We start from the raw sequence: 22144 nt of genomic DNA, 5'->3' as shown, positions 1-22144 counted from the left end.
TTCCATTGCTAATTTCTGAGGAATCCGGTGAAGTAGTGGAAAGACCTAGAAGGCGGGAGGCTAGGTTCTCGTGCTGGCCTGTCCTGGCTTCAAACCAACCCACCAGAGCAGTGGCTGCCACTTCTATCTGCTAAAAACCGGAGATTCCAATGTCGAGGGTCCATCCAGTTCTGCCTTATGAAAACTCAAGGGTCATGAGACTAAGGCATATTGAGGCAGCTGTCACGACAGTGTGGTCTTGGTCCTTTAGTGGCTAACTTAATAATGATTGTCTTTGGTGGCTACAAATTTCATCCCAGCACTTGTGTGGCAGAAGCATGCAGATCTCTGAGTTTAGGGCCAGTCTGGTCTACATAGAGATTCTCAGGCCAGCTGGAGCCAGACAGTGAAACTCTCTGTGGCAGTTTGAATGAGGGTGATCCCAATAGGCACATGTTTGAATACTTGTCCCTAATTGGTGAAACTCTTTAGGAAGGATTAGAAGGTGTGGCCTTGTTGGAGGAGGTGTGTCACTGGGGGTGGGCTTAAGGTTTCAAAAGCCCCTTGCTGTTCCCAGGGTGCTCTATGCCTGCCGATCATGATTCTGAGATGTGAGCTCTCGGCTGTGCTTGCTGCCAATATCCCCCCTCACTCGTCATCACGGACTCTGGCCCTCAGAAGCCATAAGCCCCAAATAAACTCTTTTATAAGTTACCTTGGTCATGCTGTTTCATCACAGTCATAGAAAAGTAGCCATATATACCCTGGAGAGAGAGAGAGAAAGAGAGAGAGAGGGAGGGAGGGAGGGAGAGAGAGGCTAATAGGGTTCTCAGACTGTCTACACAACCCCCTACTCAATACGGGGGGAAACTGAGGCCTGTTTAAGAACAGCTGCTAATCTCTTGCTCCTATCCTAGGCCCTGACCATGGCAGAGGCTCCCCAGCCTAAGTAAAGGGACACCAAGACCTCCTTACTCCAAGAGGAGCCTAGTAGCCCAGGGAACCTGCCCTCACACCATGTCTCTGCAAGATAGGTAGGCAGGGATCACAGACCCTTACCAGACAAGGACACGGACGTCTCTGAAGGACAAGTGACAGGTCACAGGATGAGCTGGGCTGAGGCTCAGTCTCAAATCAGTGGAACATGCTGGAATTTCTTGACCAGGAATGTGTGCAGGAGCGTCAGGCGAGGCTTTCGCCAGTTAGTCACGTGACTACAACAGGCTGCCTGGAAACTGCTGTCGTGCTTATAGGGGACTTTGGTGCAGCCTCCCGGTGCAGCTCTACTGAAGTCTGTTCCCCTTGCTGCCACTTTAAGGCCTAGGAGTTAACAAACTGTCACTTCTGTGATGGGGGCCCCACCCCTCATCCCACTCCATGTAGGGCACAGCCCAACAGAACTTTAACCTGGGCTTCAAAACTAAGATTGTGAGTGCAAAGAGGAGGCCCTAAGGAGAAAATATAGACAGAACCCAAGCAAGAGCTCTCTGCATGCGGTGGGTAGCAGTCTTTACTTTTCACATTTATTAAGTGTGTGCCCACATGTGTTCATGGTGTGTGGAGGTCAGAGAACAACTTCCAGGAGTTCACCCTGTGGGTCCCAGGGATCGAACTCAGGTCCCCAGGTTTGGAGGCCAATGCCTTAAACAGCTGAGCCATCTCTCTGGTCCCAATCTTTATCTTCTTATTGATCATTGGAGAATTTAAAATATCATTCTTATTAAAGGAAAACGGGCAGAGCAGGAGCGGGACCTGGTCTCAAACTTTGGGATTTGCTCATGATCCCGCTCAATACGCGCAGGGGAATAAGGCGCGGAGGGCTGAGCGGCCAACTGGTTGGAGAGTGGGCTTCAGTCCCGGCCTTGTGCCCACGCAGCCGGCCACGCATACGCGGGCACAGCGCGGGTCGGCATCGGCATTCCCCGCAGCACTGCCCGATCCGTTCCCAGCCCGGGCGCCGCGGGGACAGCAGCGCATTGTTCCCCGGGACACCCCGGGAGGCGCAGCGCCCTCGGGGCTTGGCGCGGCCCCGCCGCGATTTGCATGCGCTCCAGTCACAAAGGTTCAAGGTCAGGAGCGCGGGGCGGCCAAGCCCCGCCTGGCCCAGGCGCTATTCTTCGCCCCAGCGGCGGGAACCCCTCGCCCGGCCGCCCCAGCGCGTGAATGGCCGAGCGCCGCCGCCGTCTGAGGCGCTTTGTGTCTCGGCCCGGCCAGCTGGGCCCGCGCGGGACGTGCCAGCTCGGCCGGCGGCGCCCCCCGCGCCAGCGCCCCTCGCCCATGCTAATCAGCCTGGCAGCGCGTCTGGGCGGGCGGCCCGCCGCTGGGAGCCCCTTGCGTCTCCTGCCAGGCCCCCTCCCCCAGGATCCCCCTGCTGCCAGGAGCCCCCGCACCCTAGTTGCCAGATGCCCTCCACCGCACTCCTCCTCCACGCCTTGTGCCAGGAGACCTCTGGGCTGCCAGGAGTGCCCCGGCCCCGTGGGAAAGGCAGGCCCACGACGGGGGAGCGGCTGGCCAGGAAGCAGAGGGGGCCTGACATCACTCCCATGGGGCCTGGGACGAACCTCGGCCTCAGTTTCGGTTAAATCCCTGAAGCAGCTTGCTCTCCAGTCTCCAGAGGCACTTCTGGATCTCGTCTGCCTCCCAACAGAGGACCTCCAGCCTGGAGGCCCAGGAACAGGGACACTAAAATCTAGGCCTGCTGTAGGTGGAGCTGTGTTGAGGTCCTACCGTGTTGAGCAAGAGAGGTCGCAAATCCTTTTGGTCACCACCATAATCATATCTCCTGCTCCTGCTCTGGTCCCAGGGTGTTGTGACAATCCCCACTGCCCTGGGAATCCTCCCCACTTCCTCCTTGGGGGAGGAACTTTTGTTTCCCTGGGGCTCAACAGAACTCAGGACAGAATTACTGATTTCATTATTGGATGGGTGGATGCCAGACGGCGCTGGTCATGCTGGATGGTAGCAGATGGGGACAGGTCCTGACATTAGGTGCTTCTGATACTTGGAAAGAGACTGAGCCTTTCTGGGGGCAAGATTGGGCCTCTTCCGGGAGGGTGCCTTTGGGTTCCCTTTTGCCGAGGAAGAAGCCCACCCCTGAGCCTCTGGAGGTGCCAGGAAGCAGAAGCTCTCAGTGGATGGGTGGGTGGTACCCATCTGATGCTAGTGATCCCAGGTGTCTGCAGCACCTGTCTGCATCCACGTGAAGCCAGTGGTCCGTCCCGTCCCCCGTGTGTCCCCGTCCCCCGCAGCACCACAGGCACATGCTCTGAGATGATGTCCACAGACTTCCTGCTACAGCCAGGGCCAGGCTCTGGAGGAAGGGTCAATGTGGACTAGCGAGAAGGGGCATCACAGAGATGCCACCCAGGCCCAGACCTTCAGGTGGCAGAGAGTCTTGCCTAGCGTCAAATCTAGGATCAAGTTCTTTCCCAGCTCCCCCCCCCCCCACGCCTCTCTATGTGACTTGAGTATGGGGTCTCCCCTTCCTGGAGCCTTGTCCATAAAGTGTACACTCTGGAGCCTGGACATTGTACTCATTTTTTAAATGTCCCTACTTCGTTCATGGTCCCTGCTAATGGAGTGCCCTGGTATTACCTACTTTTTCTGTTGCTGTGATAAAACACCACAAACAAAAACAACACGTAAGAAGAATTTATTTGGGCCTAAGTTTCGAGAAACATAAGAGTCTGTTCTGGCGGGGACGCATGGCATGGTGGGAGGAGGCAAGGGCAGGAAGCAGACAGTTCACATCTCAGTGGTGAACAGGAAGCGCGTGTGCCACACACACACGTACGCGCACACGTGGGACTGGAAGTACTTCAAGGCTTTTAATCTCAAATCACTCTCCCAGTGACATGGATCCTCAGGCTAGGTTGTAGGTCCTCAACCTCCTCTAAACAGCGCCACTAACCAGGGGCCGGGCATTCAAATGCCTGACATTGTGGAGGAGACTTCTCATTCAAACCAGCACTGCCCTCTAGACGGGCTCCCTCATACCCACCCACCCCTTGCCAAGGGCTCGGATGCTAGCTCTTTGAAGGTAGCAGCTCCCATCCTGTCCTCCCTCCTCCTAGACTACGGCTCTGCAGGCTCTGCAGCCATGCTAAGGAATTTGGCTCTAAACTCAAGGACAAACAGGGAGCCACTACAGACTCTAGACGGAAGTAGTGACTCCACGGTGTGTTTGTGACAAGTGCCCCTCAGAGAGTGGGTCCTTCCGGGGTCTCTTCCTACCTGGTGCACTGGCTTCCAGGTCCCCAGGAGAGCAAATGAATCTCCTGACTGTCCCCATGCTCTACTGTGCCCTCCACCATGGACATTCTCAGAGAATGACCCAGGTGGGAAGGTGGGAAGGCAGCAGAGGACAGTGGCCTGTAAGAAAGTATGTGTGAGAACAAGAGGGTCAAAGTCTGGATTCGTGTGTGACCTGGCTGTCTGTACCAGATGTGAAGAGTGCGTGTGTGTGCATGCCTCTCTCAATCTCTCTCTCTCTCTCTCTCTCTCTCTCTCTCTCTCTCTCTCTCTCTCTCTCTCTCTCTCTCTGTGTGTGTGTGTGTGTGTGTGTATCCCACATGCTCATCATGAGCATGAAGCTCTCCTATCACAAGCTGGTGGCCTTTGACTGTTGGAAATCAGTATTGTCAAGGAAAAACGTAAAGAAACAGTAACAGGACAAGGCACAACCCGAACCAGGCTGACAAACACAACCTCAGAGGCTTAGGTGATAACTCAAAACGCTTGCCTTGGAAGCCCAAATACATGAAACACAGCCGGGTGTTAGCTGAGCCTGTGGCCCGTGCTTTTCATCCTCCTAGCACTCAGGCAGAGACGGGTGGATCTCTCTGAGTTTGAGAACAGCTTGGTATACACAGCAAGTTCCAGGCAAGACAGGGCTACATAATGAGTGAGACCCTGTCTCAAAAACAAAAACAAACAAAAACCCTGCGTGTGGGAGTGTCCACTGTCATCTTAGTGTTGAGGAATTGGAGACTAATCAAATCTCTGGGGCCTGCTGGCCAGCCAGCCTAACGTAGTTGGTGAGTTCCAGGTTAGTGAGAGACCCTGCTCCCCCACCAAAAAAAGGCATGTGTAGGGGAATCCTGCCTGAAGACAGTTGACATATATGTGCCTAACACTCTCCATGGCATCCCAAATTTCAAGTTGTTTCTAAATGACTATGAGTTTGGAATTGGGAGGTCAGAACTAGTTTGTGAGCCATATTGCTTTAGTTGTCTATATTCAGTCACTTGCTTATGCAGACTGGTCCTAGACCACAGCAGGGCACCCACGGTAGGCCCTGTGCTGGGCACTGAGGACAGTCGTTGTTCCCAGGAAACTCACAGCCTGGTGGGACCCAATACAAAGACAGGCTGTGGCAAAGGCAGGAAGAGCCAGAGATGTCCCTGTGGCTTCTCATGGCTGAGGGATCCATCTCCATCATCCTGGGAAGCTTCCTGGAGGACGTGGTGGCTGACTGAGCAGCTGGCAAGAACAGCCTGAGTTACTATTGTTCTTCTCGGGAGGAGCTGGGATTCTGATCCCCAGGAAGGAAGAAACAGGGAGGAAAGGTCCGTGGTTCTCTAGCAGAGTCTCTGTGCTGGGGGGACTTGTTGCTGGGTATGGGAAATGGTGGTGGTGAAGAGGCCAGAGGGAGAAGCAGAGATCAGCCTGCTTGAGAATTCTGAACCAGAGGATCTTAGACAGACAGGGGTCACAAGTTGTTTTTTTTTGGGGGGGGGGATGGTCCTTCAGTCAGATGCTCAGAGGAGGCTGTACAGGGAGAGTGGGGGGTGCCCCAGCAGGGGTGGAAGAAAGCTGGCCACACTTTGTTCTTAAGAGTGCCCAGGGCCTTGTCCGTGGTCAGGTTGGACAGATATCACAAGTCAGGGCACATATGAACTGTCTCACAGGACTCCTTGGTGCTGTCATGATGAAGAAAGGTGTCTTCTGGCCACACTCACTCTTTTAGGGGGTCTTGCTTACCAGCCAAGATAGAGCCAAGACTTGCCTCTGCCGCCCTCCAAGTGAGAGTGAGAAGGTGGGCCTGGGAGTGTAGGAGAGCGTTGCCTAAGCCAGACCTGAGAACCAGCCCAGCCCTGACTGACAGTAATAGGGACAGGCAGTGACAGGCTCAGTAGCCTTGGGGGCAGCTAGGAGTGGAACCAAGTCCTTTGAAGCTCAGAGTCCTAATTCTCCCTGGCCACCCGCCTTCACGATTGCTCAGCAAACGTAAAGCTGAAAGGGTCTGCAGTGGACCACAGCCTCAGGCAGGGCCATTTCCCGATATGCTGTTCCTGTCCCCAAAGCTGTCCCCACACATTCTCAGCTGACTGGAAGGCCAGCACTGAGGAGGCAGAGGAAGGAGAATCCTCACGTGTTTGAGACCAGATTGGTCCCTACAGAAATTTCCAGGTCAACCAAGGCCACACAGCAAGAACTTGTCTCAAAAACAAAATGGGACTGGGCAGTGGTGGCGCACACCTTTAATCCCAGCACTCGGGAGGCAGAGCCAGGCGGATCTCTGTGAGTTCCAGGCCAGCCTGGTCTACAGAGTGAGATCCAGGAAAGGCACCAAAGCTACACAGAGAAACCCTGTCTCGAAAAACCATAAACAAACAAACAAAAAACCAAAATAGGCTGGAGAGATGACTCAGGGGTTAAGAGCACTGGCTGCTCTTCTAGAGGACCTGGGTTCAATTCCCAGCACCCACATGGCAGCTCACAACTATATGTAACTCCAGTTCCAGGGGATCCAATACTCTCTTCTGACCTCCACGGGGCACCAGGCACACATGCAGCACACCTATCACATACATTTAATTTAAAATCGAAACAGAGTCTACTGTCACATGCTATGCTACTAAACTAACTTTTGCCCTTCCTGGGCACCAATTAGTGATACACTGGAGAGTTTTGAAAGGGCTGATTCTCTGAGAGGTTACAACTCCTGTAGGGGCACCTTACAGGAAGCACTGGAGAAGCTCACTGCAGCCTGAGCGTCAATCACTCACACAGCCCAGAGTGAAGGCATGGAAGGTACAGAAGGGACATCCAAACAGTGGACGGCACCAAGAAATTAGAATGTGAGACTTTTCATTGTCTGTTTGTGGAGATAAAGACAATACAACATGACACACGGTCAGAGAGGTTTAAGTGTGTGTCATGAGTAGAGGTCTTGATAATGGTGGCTTCTCTGACTTGAGGCTCTGTTTGTTACTTTCTAATTTCCATGTTTGCAAAATTGTCAACAATGAACATGGATAGAGTTAACAGAAGAAATGTGTGTGTGTGTGTGTGTGTGTGTGTGTGTGTGTGTGTGCTTGTGTGTTGTGTATGCGTTGGCATGTGTGTGTTGGCGTGTGTGTGTGTGTGTGTGTGTGTGTGTGTGTGTGTGTGTGTGTGTTGGTAGGTCAGACAGAAAAGACTGATAAAGATCACCCATGATTTAGCGCTTCTCTTTCCTGCTTGGAGATTATTACAGAGAAGGCTGAATGAATCCATCCCCAGCCATCTGGAGGGGCACCCCAATGAGCCTGATTTGTGTACAGGGATTTGCATCCTAGAAAGAGACCCTATTCCTCCTCCCCCAGGTTTGGAGAGATGGTTTAACATGTAATCCTAGCACTGTGGAGGCAGAGGCAGGAGGATTCCTGGGAGTCCAAAGCTGAGCTCCAGGTTTAATGAGAGGCCCTGTCTCAAAAAAACAAGCTGGGAAAAATAAGGCAGAGAATAATTGAGGAACACACCTAAAGTCTACCTCTGGCCTCCACATGTACATAAACATGTACACACACAATGTCTTTAGGGGTGTTAAAATATTTGTAACAAGCCGGGTGGTGGTGGCAAACGTCTTTAATCCCAGCACTTGGGAGGCAGAGCCAGGCAGATCTCTGTGAGTTCCAGGCCAGCCTAGTCTACAGAGCGAGATCCAGGACAGGCACCAAAACTACACAGAGAAACTCTGTCTTGAAAAACCAAAACCAAAACCAAAACCAAAAATAAATTTGTAACAGTATTATTAGAGGCTGGCTAAATGGCTCACCAGGTAAAGGGGCTTGCCACACAAGCCTGACAACCTGAACCCACATAAAAAGACTGATGTGGTGGTGTGTGTCTGTTCTCAGCACTCCTACTGTGAGATGAGGGTCAGAAACAGGAGAATCAGCTGGAAGTACATGGGCCAGCTTGCCTGGAGTATACCGTGCCGCAGAAACGAAAGGCCCTACCTCACAAGGTGGAAGGAGGGACTCCTGGAAGTTGTTCTCTGACTTCCTCACGAATATTAATAAGCTTTTTTTAAAAATGTACTGTTTCCACAGCATTAGGCACACTCACTTTACCCCGCAGCCATCATCCTCCATTCCCACACCTTCTCATTACCCCAAGCTGAAACTCTGATCTGTTCAATAAGAACCCCCACACCTCTTCCAGCCCGCAGAGCCTGGTACCTCCCAGAGCCTGGTAACCCATTCTCCTGTCTGTGGACTTTCCAGTTGTAGCAGCTCATGACTGGATACTTTGTATTTGGCTTTCTTCACCTGTTTCCCAAGTTCAATCCTGTTGTAGCTGATTGGAGAACTTCATTCCTTTCTAAGCCTGGTAATGTCCCTTTGCGTGTGCTTACCACAACAAGCTTTACCCATGCACCCATCCATGACTTTGGGGGGACGTTTCTATTTCTCTCTTTCATCTTTTCTGAGTAGGAGCCACCGTCAGTCAGTCTGTCAATATTCCTGCTGTTGCATATATATATATATATATATATATATATATATATATATATATATATATATATATATACATACATATATACTGACTCGCATGCGCAGGGAATGGCTGGGTCACGTGGTAGCTCTACCATAAGGTTTTCCGTGGCACCTATGTCATTTTCAACTCCTACTAGCAACATGAGAAGGTTGCTGGTTCTCCACATACTTGCCAACACTTCTTAAAATTTTCCACTTTTTCAAATTGTGTTCCATACATTTATATAATGAATTTTAGTCATTTTCACCTCAACATTTATTTTTAATGTCTGTACTTGGAAACCTTAGCGTGAGGCGTTACTTTGTGAATTTGGTTTTTTTTCCCCCCTGTTAATTGGCCACAATGAGCATTTTGTTGATTGTGTGGGTCTTAGACAGCTATGTAGTCTTTGGAAAAATTCAAGTCTTTTGCCCATAATTAAATTAGGTATTTCGTTGTTTTAGTCTTTTATATAACCTGGACGCGAGGTATCTATTTTGGGATACAAGTGACTTATCACTTGTTGAAACATTTGTTACCTTCTAAATTTAAAAGGATGGAAACAAGAAGGCCTAGTATTTGTGTCTTTGATAAGTGCCATTCCACTTCTAGGCGTGTCACAGACCTGAGGGGAGAAAGAGATGAAATTGGCAAAGCCAAGGCCCAATAATGAGATGTGGGTTAAATAATACAGGGGGTCACCATCTGGGGCTGTGTGTAGCCACAAAGGGGGTGCCCTCGGACCTTCACAGCAGCACCAGCGGCAAAAAGACAAAGGCAAGGCAGCACTTAAAATGCATCCCCATTTTTGTTCTAAATATACATAGAACTAGCCAGGCGGTGGTGGCGCACGCCTTTAATCCACGCCTTTAATCCCAGCACTCGGGAGGCAGAGCCAGGCGGATCTCTGTGAGTTCGAGGCCAGCGTGGGCTACAGAGTGAGTTCCATGAAAAGCGCAAAAGCTACACAGAGAAACCCTGTCTCGAAACACACACACACACACACACACACACACACACACACACACACACACACATATATGCATAGAATTGTAAAAACAGAAACATGTCAAAATGTTAACACTGGTGATCTTAAATGGTCAGGCTTTTGTTTTGTTTGTTTGTTTCAGTTTTTCGTGATAGGGTTTCGAGACACTCCTGGCTGTCCTGGAACCGACTTTGTAGACCAGGATGGCCTCGAACTCAAGAGATCCACCTGCCTCTGCCTCTCGAGTGCTGGGATCAAAGGCATGAACCACCGCTCCCTACTGATCAGGTTTTGTTTTGTTTTTGTTCTTTTGTTTTTGTTTTTTTAAATATTCTCTTCAAGTTCCTAAAAAATTATTAAGTTTTTAAATTTGTGTTTGTTACCAGGATGCAACCCAAGGTCTCACATATGCCCGGAAAACACTCTGCCAACTGAACTACATCCTCAGACCAAGAACTAGGTATTTTTAAGGTATCCACAAGTGTTATCCCAGTCACGCAAGAATCTTTATACCGTGTACACAGCCTTGAAAAATCTCCCGAGGTGCTTGGCGTGGGGAGCTCAGAGTGGTTTCCCCTTTTCTTTACCAATGTTTACATACTCCCAACTAACTGGTGGTTTGGTCTAGTTTCAGGGAGGAAGGGTAGGAAAGCTTTCAGAAGAGAAAAGTCTAACTTAAATGAAAATCTGATTTAAGTAAAATCCAGCCCTACGGTCAACAGTGCACAGCGCCACGCGGGACCAGCCAGGATCCGGTCCTCTGCATGCTAGGAAGGAGCTGGGCCTGGAAGCGAAGCAAACTCATTCAGGGTGCGCCCCGAGGCCCCGCCTCCCGCCCCGCCCGCCCTTTGATACCCCTGTACGCTCCACCAAGTCCCGCCCACACGCCTAGGCCCCGCCCCACCCACGCAGACCTCGCCCCCAGCCGCTGCCTTGCCCAGCCCGTGCTTCGCATTTAGAGGAGGCCGACCCAGGGCCCGCCCACTCTATGTCCCATTCCGCCCGCAACGCCCGCGACCCCGGAAATCGGAGACGCTGGCCCAATGGCTCCACCTCCAGCTGTGCAAAGGCCCCGCCCCCAGACAGGGCCCCGCCCCTCAGTCGAGAGCCGCAGCTGCGAGGCCTGCCGCACCCCGGACTTCATTTCCGGCGCAGGCCTCTTAGAAGTCACGCCCCAAGGCTCCAGAGGCCCCGCCCTACGCCTCTCGCGAGTCTGCTTCCGGGGTGGGGCGAGAGGCTAACACGTTATGCCTAAGGGCTGTCCCCACTGTGGGCGATCTTCATCCTTTTCCGTTCCCTCTGTCCCGCCTCCCCCCCCCCCACGTCCCCCGCCCAGGTGTGAGCGCGTTGCCTTCTAGGCCCCTAGGGAAGGCAAGCCAGAGCACTGTGATGCCACGGAGTTGTGCCACCCGGAGCCCGAGGCCCCTCCTTAGTTTGCGCTGTAGCCTCCTTTTACAAGGAGCGAGGTGGTCCTGCTGGGCTCTCAGCCCAAGTCCGAGAAATGCAGAGCAGAGGCTAGCCCCGCAGTGTGGCCACCTCTTTCGGAGGTCTGCAGGCCCAGGGATGAGAGCAGCTGTTTGTTGACAGCCACTGGCCAGGCAGGCCCGCACGTGAGTGATGTGCCCTAACAGTGCTCCTCCTAGCAGCTGTGGCCCGCACTGTCCCTCCACAGAGAGCTGGAGTCCTGCTTGGGTGTGAGCCCACACCCTGGTTTTGAATCTCTGGTTTTAACCCGTTTATGCTCCGCTGGAGCCTGTAAACGTAATTCCCTTCCTTGGTCACCGCTGGTCGCCAGCTCTGCCCTATTTATCGCTGTTTCATTGGTAGCTGGAAGAAGACCTTCCTTAAGCACCCTGGAGGCGTCTGATGTCCCCACCCACCTGTTCACCAAGATCATCAAATATAGATGCTCCTTAACGATGGCTCATACCGACAACCCATTGTGGCTTGAAGACATCGTCGGGTGCTCCTAATCTACTAAAGGTCCTGGCTTATCAACGCAGCACACAGGAGCATGTGGTTTCCCCTGGTGATGGCTGGCGTTGAGAAAGGGTGTTTCTATCGCATTATCAACAGCAAAAGAAAGATCAAATTCAAAATCCCAAGTCCTGTTTCTGCTGACTCCTTTCCCATCTGCACCACTGCAAGATCAACCCCGAAATGAACCATTGCAGGCCGTGCATCATCTGCACACTGTCTCTCTTTGTACAGGATGGGAGCGGGTGGGTTGGGGAAGATGGTCTCTGTGAAGCCTTTGAAGAGAGGACATGGAAAAGTAGGTGATTTCCAAGTATCCAGTTTGTCGGATCAAGCTTGCCAAGGCTCTCTCACCGACAAAATGTGTATGAGAGATCACTCCTGTGTTCTCATTAGTGTTGAAGAAACCAGTCTTAGTGCATTGAGGCTGCTTCTCCCATCAGTACCTACAGCTCTCCCTGGGATGTCCTGAGGTATCTTAAGGTCCCATGGTGTCTTTCCAGCTCTTATGTACTGAGTGTTGGCAGCAGCAGGTACCCAGGATGCCTGGCCATGGGCTTGAGGTTTAGTATTAAAAAAAAACAAAGCTTGGGAACTGACCGGGCAGTAGTGGCGCATGTCTTTGATCCTAGCACTCAGGAGGCAGAGCTAGGTGCATCTCTGTGTGCTGAGGCCAGCCTGGTCTACAGAGCAAGATCCAGAACAGGCACCAAAACTACACAGAGAAACCCTGTCTCAACCGCCCCCCCCCAAAAAAAAAGATAAAGGGGGTCTGGAGAGATGGCTTAGCAGCTTAGCAGTTAAGAGTACTTGCTGTTCTTCCAGAGGACTTGAATTCAGTTCCCACCACCCAAATCCAGCTGCTCACTACTGCCTGTAACTCAAGCTCCAGGGAATCTAACACCCTCTTCTGACCTCCACAGGTACCTGAATGCACATACACATATACAGTCACATACACACATACATAATAGATAATAAAGCAAATTGTTAAAAATAAAGATACAGAGAAGCTCTCTCAGACCTGAAACTAAGCTAATTAATTTGGGAGAAAAACCCAAACTTGGTCCCAGTTTTAATGTTGAGTTCTTTTTATGCCGTCAGGAATTTTTGGAGGAACCCAGGAGCCTCTAGAGTCTAGACACACCTGGAATTCTAGTGACCACCTCTTTGTCCCCGTCCTTGGCTGGGCTCTGCTAGCCGCACATTAGCTGTGATAATCTCTGTAGAAACAGCCACCTCAGTGACTCATCATCCTTCAGGAAATCCCCAGAAGCCTCATCTGTTTCCTCATGGGTGGACTGGATTTTGGGGAGCCATTGAACATTTCTGGGCTGGGTCTACTGAATAGTTTTGCAGCAGCCAAGTCCAGGCTTCCTGTTCAGTGCCAGGCTGTGCTGAAACTGTAGAGCCAGGATTCCTCCTGGCTCCTGGCTCTAAGGACGGACAGTGTGGCCTAGAAGTCTAAACTGCTCACCAGTGATGTTGGTTAGGGTAAGTGTCTAATTGTTCACCCAAAATGTCAGGCTTGGTGGAGGAATCAAGCTGAAGCAGCCTGGTTAACACGAGGCTGCCTTTGTGGGCTGTACAGCTTGATGATGTTCATAGGATTTTGTCCTTGGAGGAAAATGTTGGAGCATTTCTGACCAGCATCTGAGAGGAGGCATCTGTCTGTCCTACAGATGGTTGGATTTTGAGATTCTGAAGCTGGTTTCCTCCCAGCCCGTCTTGACTCACTCCAAGGCTCTGGTTCAGCCATGCATCTCTCCAGCCCTCAGTTTCCCCATCTCTGATACTCCAGGGAGGAAAGGCACAGGTTGAGCCCACACTTGTGGGTGACACAGCTCATTTATAAGCTTAAAAAATATTCACAAAGTTCTGTTCACAGCAGCTAAAACAAACAAACAAATCATTAGAAACAACCCAGTGGTTGTCAGTAGACAGATAAGCTTTGGTCAGCATGCCATGGAATATTACAGACTTAAGAAAAGCAACAGGCTGTGGTAGACTGAGCAACAGAGGTGAGTGCAAGTGTGCCAGGCAAGAGTTCGTACTCTGTGGCTCCTTTATATTAAGTCGGGCGAAGGTAAAAAAACACTATGCAGTGACAGGCTTCAGAGATGTGACTGGGGGGCCTGGGAGTTGTTACCTCCCTACGAGAGGCCCCAGGGAACATTAAGTATGTGAATACAGATATTTTCTTGGTGCAGGTGGTGGTGATACAGCGCTACACCAGAACTCCCAAGTATGCAACGCTGACTGTATTTGTTATTTATTGAGACAGGGTCTTGTGTAGTCCATGCTGGCCTCCAGCTTGCTTTGTAGCTGATGATAACTTTGAACTCTGAATCCTCATGCCTGCATCCTCGAGGTGCTGGGAAAGCAGACTTGTGTTGCCGCTGCTCCTGCTGTGTGTGGTACTGGGTGTTGAACCCAGGGCCTTGTGCCTGTTTAGCAAGCATTCCACTAACTTAGCCACACCCCCAGCCTAATAATGCCGATTTTAGAAGTTACTTACCTTTTATTTTTCACATACTACAGAGAATAACATTCAGTGTCGTAAAATTCTACAACATACTGAACAAGAGTTTAATCTATACTGTAGATCTAACTACATGTAGACATGTGTGACTTACCATGTAATCTAGTTTTATGCACACACACATATGTATGGTTACATGCACACACATGTACTGTTTGAAATATCCCAGGACTTTGAACAAAATGTACCCAGTAATTACCTTGTGAGTAATTTCTGTTTTCTTTTTTATGCTTTTCTGTATTTCCAGATGTTCCTTAATGAACACTTTTATATTTATAAACAAATTAAATAAAACCAAGCATATCTTCTATCTTTTTTTCCCCCAACTACAGCAGGTCAGGGAGGGGGAACTAGACTCAGAGAGCACCCCAATTCCAACAAAGGGCACTGCCCAGTGAGGTGGCTGCAGGGATGGCTTTGGTCTGGAACACCCAACCATCTGCCCTTGGCTCGGTTTCTGGGCTGGTCACTCTGAAGAGCTGTGTGGGCAAGGGGAGCCCGGAGAACCCTGTCCCTGGCAGGCTTTTCTGATTGGAGGGCTGGCCTGGGGCCGTTTGCATCTCTGTGGGTACAGCTGCCTTCTGTGTTGCCCTGCCCAGTGTAGGGTCTGGGGTTCGGATCCCTTTGCACCCTTGTTGGTCACCCTGCTTCCTCAAGGCCTAGTGGGAGTAGCACTAACATTGGTGGGCAGAGCCTGGGTCAGTCACTGAATGTAAACTCATCCACTGGTAACCCTGAAATCTTAGGGCTATTGTTTGGGGGCAACCAAAGCTTTAGATGAGGAGTAACTTTCCCAGAGAACCTTGGCCAGTAGTTGGTTGAACTTAACCTCTTGCCTGGGCTTCCAGTTCTTATACTTTCAGTTCCCATGAGTCTCTGGACACAGTAGCTGATTAAGGTGATGTGGGTTTAGGGCCTGGATTCTTTCTAGTTCTGTGGCTAGGCTTTGAAGTTGACTGTGATCTTCTTTGGGAACAGGATTCTGCTTTCATCAGAAGCTGCTGGGGCCCAGTGTTCACTACCTCTCTCTCCTGCCTGCTGGTCTCACAAGGGTGCTAAGGGAGACACTCTGGTTCCTTTTCTCTCCCTGATTGATGGAGCAGATTCTGCAGCAGCCTGTGGGTATAAATAAGAGCCCGAGACTGTTAAAAATAATGTTTTAACCAAATCTCAAATGGGAACGCGGAGGCACAGAAGGTTAAGGACGCGGTGTGACGCAGAGCTTGTCAGCAGCAGCAAATGTCAGTGTCTAGTCATGGAGAACAGCCCGCCACAGAGGCCAGGTTTATGGCTGGTGTGAAGGCAGCCCACGGTGTGGTCAGCTGGCTGTCCCTGCAAGGAGTAGGGAGGTGGTTGACTCTGCTCAGAGTCTTCAGTGAGGTACCACTGTGCTTGCGTGCTCTCTCTCTGTGTCTCTGTCTCTGTCTCTCTGTGTGTGTGTGTGTGTGTGTGTGTGTGTGTGTGTGTGTGTGTCTGTCTGTCTCTCTCTCTCACTCCTTCCCTCTCACACTCCCTCTCTCCCCTCCTCTGTGTGTACTCGCTGGCCCACAAGCTTCCCAGGATTCTCTGCCTCCTGTCTCCCCACAGGAGCAATGGGATTCCAAACACTTTTATCCAGACAGGTTTTTATGTTCGTTCTGGGGATCTGAATTCAGGTCCTCATGCTCATATGGCAAACAAACCCACCGAGTCAGTCTCTCATTGGTGTGTGTCTAAGTTAATTAATCCACTCATTTATCATAAGGATGTGTATGTGTATAGGCACATTCATGTCACACCATTTGTGTGGAGGTCAGACAACAATCTACGGTCAAACTCGCTGGTTCCTAAGAATACCTGCAGGCTGGGAAGCTCCCCACACCCCCACCTCCACCTCCACCCCCAGTCTGAAGGAAGCAAAGCATCCACACAGGAAAGCCAGAAATGAGCCGGATGGCTTCGGACCCTTGTAGTCTCATTATAGTCACACGGTTTCTCCCTCTCTGAGACATAATAAGTTGCCGCTGAAATGTTGGTTTTTTTTCCTCACCTATCCAGGATTTGAAATTATTTCTGTAGGCAGAATTCAGTAATAGACTCACCAATGATAAGACATTGCCTTGTGCCATTGTTAACCTATGGCCAGAGTCAGGATTGGCTACTCGGTTCTCAGATCTCAGAACAAGATGAAAACACAGCTCTGGGCTCAAAAATGACTCAGACGCTCAGGCAGGAAACGGGGGACAAGCATGGGCTCCTTGTGTGCGCATGGCCCTGTGGGACCTTGGGACCGAGCATGCCACACACCTACGAAGCCAGTCCTGGGTAAATACTGTGATTTTACTTCCATCTTTGTGATCTCTCCCCGCCCTACCTTTTTTTGTTTGTTTGTTTTGTTTTGATGGGATTATCGGTGTGGACCGCCACTCTGGTGTATGCGGTGCTGGGGATCAAACCCAGGGCTCCATGAATGCTGAACAAACAACACTTTACTGACTGAGTACGTTCGTTCATAGCCCTCTTTGTTATTTCTTCTTTCCCCCCCCCACTTCCATGTTCCTCCCTTGTTTGTTTTTTAAAGAAGTTTATTTTTATTTTTATTTTTTATGTGTATAGGTGTTTTGCCTGTGTGTGTACTGTGTCCAAGGAGGCCAGAAGAGGGTGTTGGTCCCCTGGAACTAGAGTTACAGATGTTTGTGAGCCCCCCCCCTCCTGTGTGTGCTGGGAATCAAACCCAGGTCCTCTGCAAGAGCAGCAGCCAGTGCTCTTAACTGCTGAGTCGTCACTCCAGCCTCAACATCTTTATCTTTTAGTAGCCTTGGCTGGCCTGGAATGTGATATGTAGACCAGGTTGGCCTCAAACTTAGAGGTGCACCTGTTTCTGTCTCCTGAGTGCTGGGATTAAAGGTATGGGACATCATGCCCCACTCTCAAGATTTATTTTTAAGAGAGAGAGAGAGAGAGAGAGAGAGAGAGAGAGAGAGAGAGAGAGAGAGTATGTGTGTGTGTAGGTACGTGATGAGGCTGGAAAAAAATGTCAGGTTCCCTGGAGCTGGAGTTACAGGCAGTTGTGAGCAGCCTGATGTGATTGCTGGGAACCAAATATGGGTCCTCTCAAAGCGGTACATGCTTTTTACCCATGTATTTCTCCAGCCCCCTTTGGTTTTGATGAAGTTTCTCACTATGCAGCCCAGACTGCCTCAAATTCACCATTTCTCTACTTTTGATTCTGAGTGCTGGAATTACAGGTGTGAACCCCACACCCAGCCCTTTGGGACAAACTGAGCTCTGAAGACAAAGAAAGCAGATGCAAAGGAGGCCATGCTCCAGGAAGACAACGTTTTGGACTCAATGAAAATACAAAATGAGCTTTGCAGACACCGCTGTCCCTGTCGCCGCTTGCTGAAGCCATGGTCAGTCCCACATGGCACCTGATGGTGGGCCTTGGGCTGGTCTCCTTCAGGCTATTCGCTGACAAAGTTCCAAAGGCAGCAGAAAATTTTGATGATCCGAGCACTGGAGAGAAAGGATTTGAATATGAGTTCCCCCTTCCGTAGAATTATTCCAGGATTCAGGTGGCAGGGGAGCTGCTTCATACTCTACAACACCCCATAATGGCACTGGCAGCCGGTCCATCTACAGGGAGAAATTTGAGGATGAGAACTTCATCCTGAAGCATTCAGGTCCTGGCATCTTGTCCAAGGCAAACACAAATAGTTCCCAGTTCTTCATCCGCCCTGCCAGGACTGAGTGGCTGGCAAACGTGGGCTTTGGAAAGGTGAAGGAAGGCATGGGCCTTGTGGAAGCCGTGGAGTGTTTTGGACCCAGGACCAGCGAGACCAGCACGAAGATCACCATTGCCGACTGTGGACAGCTCTAATTTCTTCTGACGGGAGGGCATCTTCCTCACCAGACCATTCCTTCTATAGCTCGGGAGAGCACGACTCTACCCCATCTCCCAGAAATACTGGGTTCCACACTTTCCTCATTCCCCTCCAAGTCTAGCTGGATTGAATAAAAACTAAAAAGAAAAAAAAAAAAAAGGAAAGAAAACACCAAGCAGAGTTCCTGGTAAGGGGCCACAGTAGAGAAGCAGGCAGGCTCCCCGCCCCCCTTGAAAATAAGTGTGTTTTAGACTGAATTCTCTTGAAGGGACCACCCTGCCTTAATGGAAATCCCACCGCTCAGCAGTGGAGTGGTTGAGATTGACTGTCACAGGGCTTGTGGATTTGCTGGTTACTTTGAAAACGCAGTGGGAAGTATCATCCCACACTCTTAAGACAGGGTCTCCAGTTTCCCTGGTAGGCAAATCTTCCCCCCTCTCCCCACTACCACGAAGCCCGTGGGGGATGCTGGGAACACCTTGGCAACCTGTGGAGGCCAAGAGTCTGTGGCTCTCAGAACAGGTGCCGTGGCTTTCTTAGCTAGCTCCTGGCTCCACCCCTCTGTGTCCCTAGCCATGTCATAGAAGTTTCCAGGAAGGTGGACAGTGTCATCACGTGCTCCAACGGCTGAGCTCTTCTCCGAGCCCCGTGTGGACCGACTCTAGACAGAACTGAAATGAAGATACTCACTCAGCAGAGAGGTGCCGATCTGTCGCCACCACCCACTTTTGTGGAAGAAAAGAACATATCCTTCCTACCCCATCCTCACCTACTTCCAGACTGGAGTCTGGGCTCTTATTGTTTCCCTCCTAGGAAAAAGACAAAACAACTTCTAGGGCTTTCTAAGCTGCCCCTCTCCTTGTTACGGTCTGGTTTTTTTTTGTTTTGTTTTGTTTTTTTTTTTTTTTTCTTCTGTCTCCCGGCCGGCCTGCTTTCTGTCTTTGTTGCCAAGCTCAGACGTCGCTCCTGAAACCCAGCCCAGCCTCTGTGAAGTCCGGAAACTTCGAGTTCAGCGGCTGTGCACGAAGTTGGGGTGGCGAGGCCAGAGAGATGGGCAGTGGCACCCGGAGCTGCCTGAGGACGTGACTCCGGGCTACGGCAGAGTCTGCTCCTTAGGGACCTCGGACAGTCCCGGCGGTGGCCGTGAACTTGACTCCGTGATTCTCCCCGGGCGCCCCCGCACCGCCCAGGGCTCCGGTTGACCTGGTAAGTGCTCCGCCCTCTGCTCGGCCCAGGCCGGGTCTGAGGTGGTGGTAGCTGCTGAAGCTGGAGGGAACGTCAGGGGCACGCGTGGGGGGCCGCCCTGGGGTGCAGTCTGAGCCCCAGCCGGGCAGCCCAGCCTCGCACAAAGGAAGGCTGCAGAGTTAGGCCGGGAATGCTCCGCTCAGCCGGTTTCCTTCCTCAGCCAGAGCTGCAGCAGGGGGCTCTTAAAGGGGGGGGGGGGGGAGAGTGTTTCTTGTTGCACATGGCCGGCCCCTTTGGGGATGCGGGACGAGAAGCATCACACTCAGGCAGGGCTTCACCCTGCTGCCGGAGTGGGGGTGGACAATGTTGCCTGAGGTCAGCCAGGCTGTAAGTGGGCATGGCCAGTGCCAGAGACACAAGGCAGCTGTGTGGACAGAGGGTCTGGGGAGGAGACAGAGTAGGGCCCTGGAAGCGCTGGTTTCTGGGTTCAGACCCTAAGACCACTTGTGGAGGCCACTTCTCAACACCATCTCCCTTTACCTGAAATGAGTACTGGCCTAGAGAATAGCCTGTGTGTGTGTGTGTGTGTGTGTGTGTGTGTGTGTGTGTGTGTGTAATCCCCATGAGGTTGAACTCCCCTTCCCAATCCACAGGCAATGGCAACCTCCCAGAGTTCTGCCCTGAGTCAACAAGACTATAACTAGGTACCCCAGCCATTGCAGGGACCACAGGAACCACTGGCTAGCTCCAACTGCCAATGTTGGCCAGGTCTCCAGCTGTCTAGAGACCAGCCCTAGCCTATATCTCTGTCCCTTGGGAAACCCAGGTATGAGCTAGAGGTCTGGGCCCCTGGGTCCCAGCAGGCTACCTACCCTCAGTACCCCAAACCCCAGCAGATTCTCAAACAAGGGTCTGGAGAGAAGAATGCCAGACTTCCATAAAATTCAAAGTATTATGGGCCAAGGAAACAGGCCCCAGGCTCTTGCAAACTCCCAAGGTTGTGAGCCTCTTGTACATGTGAAGGGAATGGGCTCATGTTCATAGGCAGGCTTCTTAGTGCCTTGGGGACTCAGCCAGAGCCTTGAGGAGGAAGCCACCTGGATTGGAAGACAGATTTCTGCTTTCACTATACCTCATTGAGAAGGTGAGTGGCCTTTTAAAGCCATATTTGACTGTGTGAGATGATTCCAAAGTTAAAAATCTCCCCCAAATCAAGATTCCCAGCACTGGAGAGATGGGTCAACAGTTTAGAATGCTTGCTGGGTGGGCATGGTGACACACGCCTTTAATCTTAGGGTTCAGGAGGCAGAGGCAGGTGAATCTCTGTGAGTTCAAGGCCAGCCTGATCTATAGTGAGTTCCAGGACAGCCCGGGCTATATAGAGAGACCCTGCCTCAAAACACCAAACAGTCCGGCGGTGGCGGCGGCGGTGGTGGTGGTGGTGGTGGTGGTGGTGGTGGTGGTGGTAGCACATGCCTTTTATCCCAGCACTTGGAAAGCAGAGCCAGGTGGATCTCTGTGAGTTCGAGTCCAGCCTCGTCTACAGAGTGAGATCCAGGACAGGCACCAAAACTACACAGAGAAACTCTGTCTTGAAAAACAAAAAACAAACAAACAAACAAAAAACACCAAAATAAACAAACAAAAAGAGGGCTTGCTGCTCTTCCAGAGGAAGAAGGCCAGCTTTTGGTCCCTAGCATCCACTTCTGGTGGCTCGTAACCACCTATAATTCCAGCTCCAGGGAATCTGACGACCTCTTCTGGCCTCCACAGGCACATACCCACTTAAACATACACATGATTGGGTGTGTGTGTGTGTGTGTGTGTGTGTGTGTGTGCACTCATAATTTAAATTTTAAAATAACTATTTTCTTTAGTAAAGATTCCAGATCTGTCTTGGCCCCAGAGCTCTGCTCAGTCAGTTGCCTCAAGGGCGACAGGATGCAGGAAGCAGGTCTGAACTTGAACTCCGGTCATGTCCCAGGTAGTCAGAGGCAGGATGCTGAATGCTGGGACATTTGTGTCCTCCTCAGGCAGGGTCAGCTCTGGGCACACAGAGCCTGCCTCTGCATTCGGACACAACCCCATCCTAGTGGAATGATGTCCGTTGCTTGAACTCAGGCGTCTCTCTGGGCGGGTCGAGAAGATGTTTGCAGCATCTCATCAGCTCTTCATTGAGTTCCCTGCTAGCTCACAGCTGGTGGTCCAGAAGCCAGGCTCCTGCTTCCTCTCGGGTCATTTGTCTTTGAAAGCCCTTTCCGACATCAAATGCCTTTCCCCTCGCTTTCGGGGGTTTCTTTTCACTGAGCCCCTCCCCATGGGGACCGAGAGGCAGGGAGAAGCTGCCCTGGGCAATGCCAGTGTCAAGATTAGGTTCTCTAAACCCACATCCCAACCAGAGGCTCTGATTCCTGCACAGTGCCCAGGCCACTTGTCCTATAATCTCTTGAATGCCTGTGGAGAAGGCAGCTGTCTGCTTCTCTGTGGGTGCTGTTGCAGCTGCTGAAGCCTTCTGAGCACCCTTCACAGTCACTTGAGGGGGACCAAAGGGGCAGGTAACAGCTCTGTGCCCGAGGCATCTGGTTTTACTAGGGAGAGCACCCCTAAGAAGGTCCTGAGAACACAGACTCCTTTCCATCTCTAGAAAAAAAAAATCACCAGGGAATGGTTTTTGTTGTTGTAATTGTTTACAAACCTGAGCCCAATTCTCGTGTTTTTTTTTGGTTTTGTTTGGTTTGTTTTTTGCCAGCATTCTATTTACTAATGCCAGGTCCGTGTTGGTGACCTCCACCTACTCCCTAACAAATGTGTCTCTGTCCCTGGGGATAGCTAGCATTTATATTCTTTGGTTTTCTGGGGTTAGAT

The 22144-nt window shown here is 51.1% G+C and overlaps 1 long non-coding RNA gene across 1 annotated transcript; it reads right to left on the bottom strand.

The window, feature by feature from the left end:
* Positions 1-17535: 17535 nt before the first annotated feature.
* LOC131896814 (uncharacterized) lies at positions 17536-19415 on the bottom strand. The gene is made up of 2 exons (XR_009375518.1): positions 18785-19415; positions 17536-18231 (listed from the first exon to the last, which is right to left on the bottom strand). It is a non-coding gene; the product is annotated as an uncharacterized LOC131896814 (long non-coding RNA).
* Positions 19416-22144: the final 2729 nt, after the last annotated feature.

Source organism: Peromyscus eremicus, chromosome 20 (assembly GCF_949786415.1).
Source record: "Peromyscus eremicus chromosome 20, PerEre_H2_v1, whole genome shotgun sequence".
NCBI classification, from domain to species: Eukaryota; Metazoa; Chordata; class Mammalia; order Rodentia; family Cricetidae; genus Peromyscus; species Peromyscus eremicus.
The sequence above is the reverse complement of the archived record's forward strand: the minus strand, read 5'-3'. Positions and strand labels throughout refer to the sequence as shown.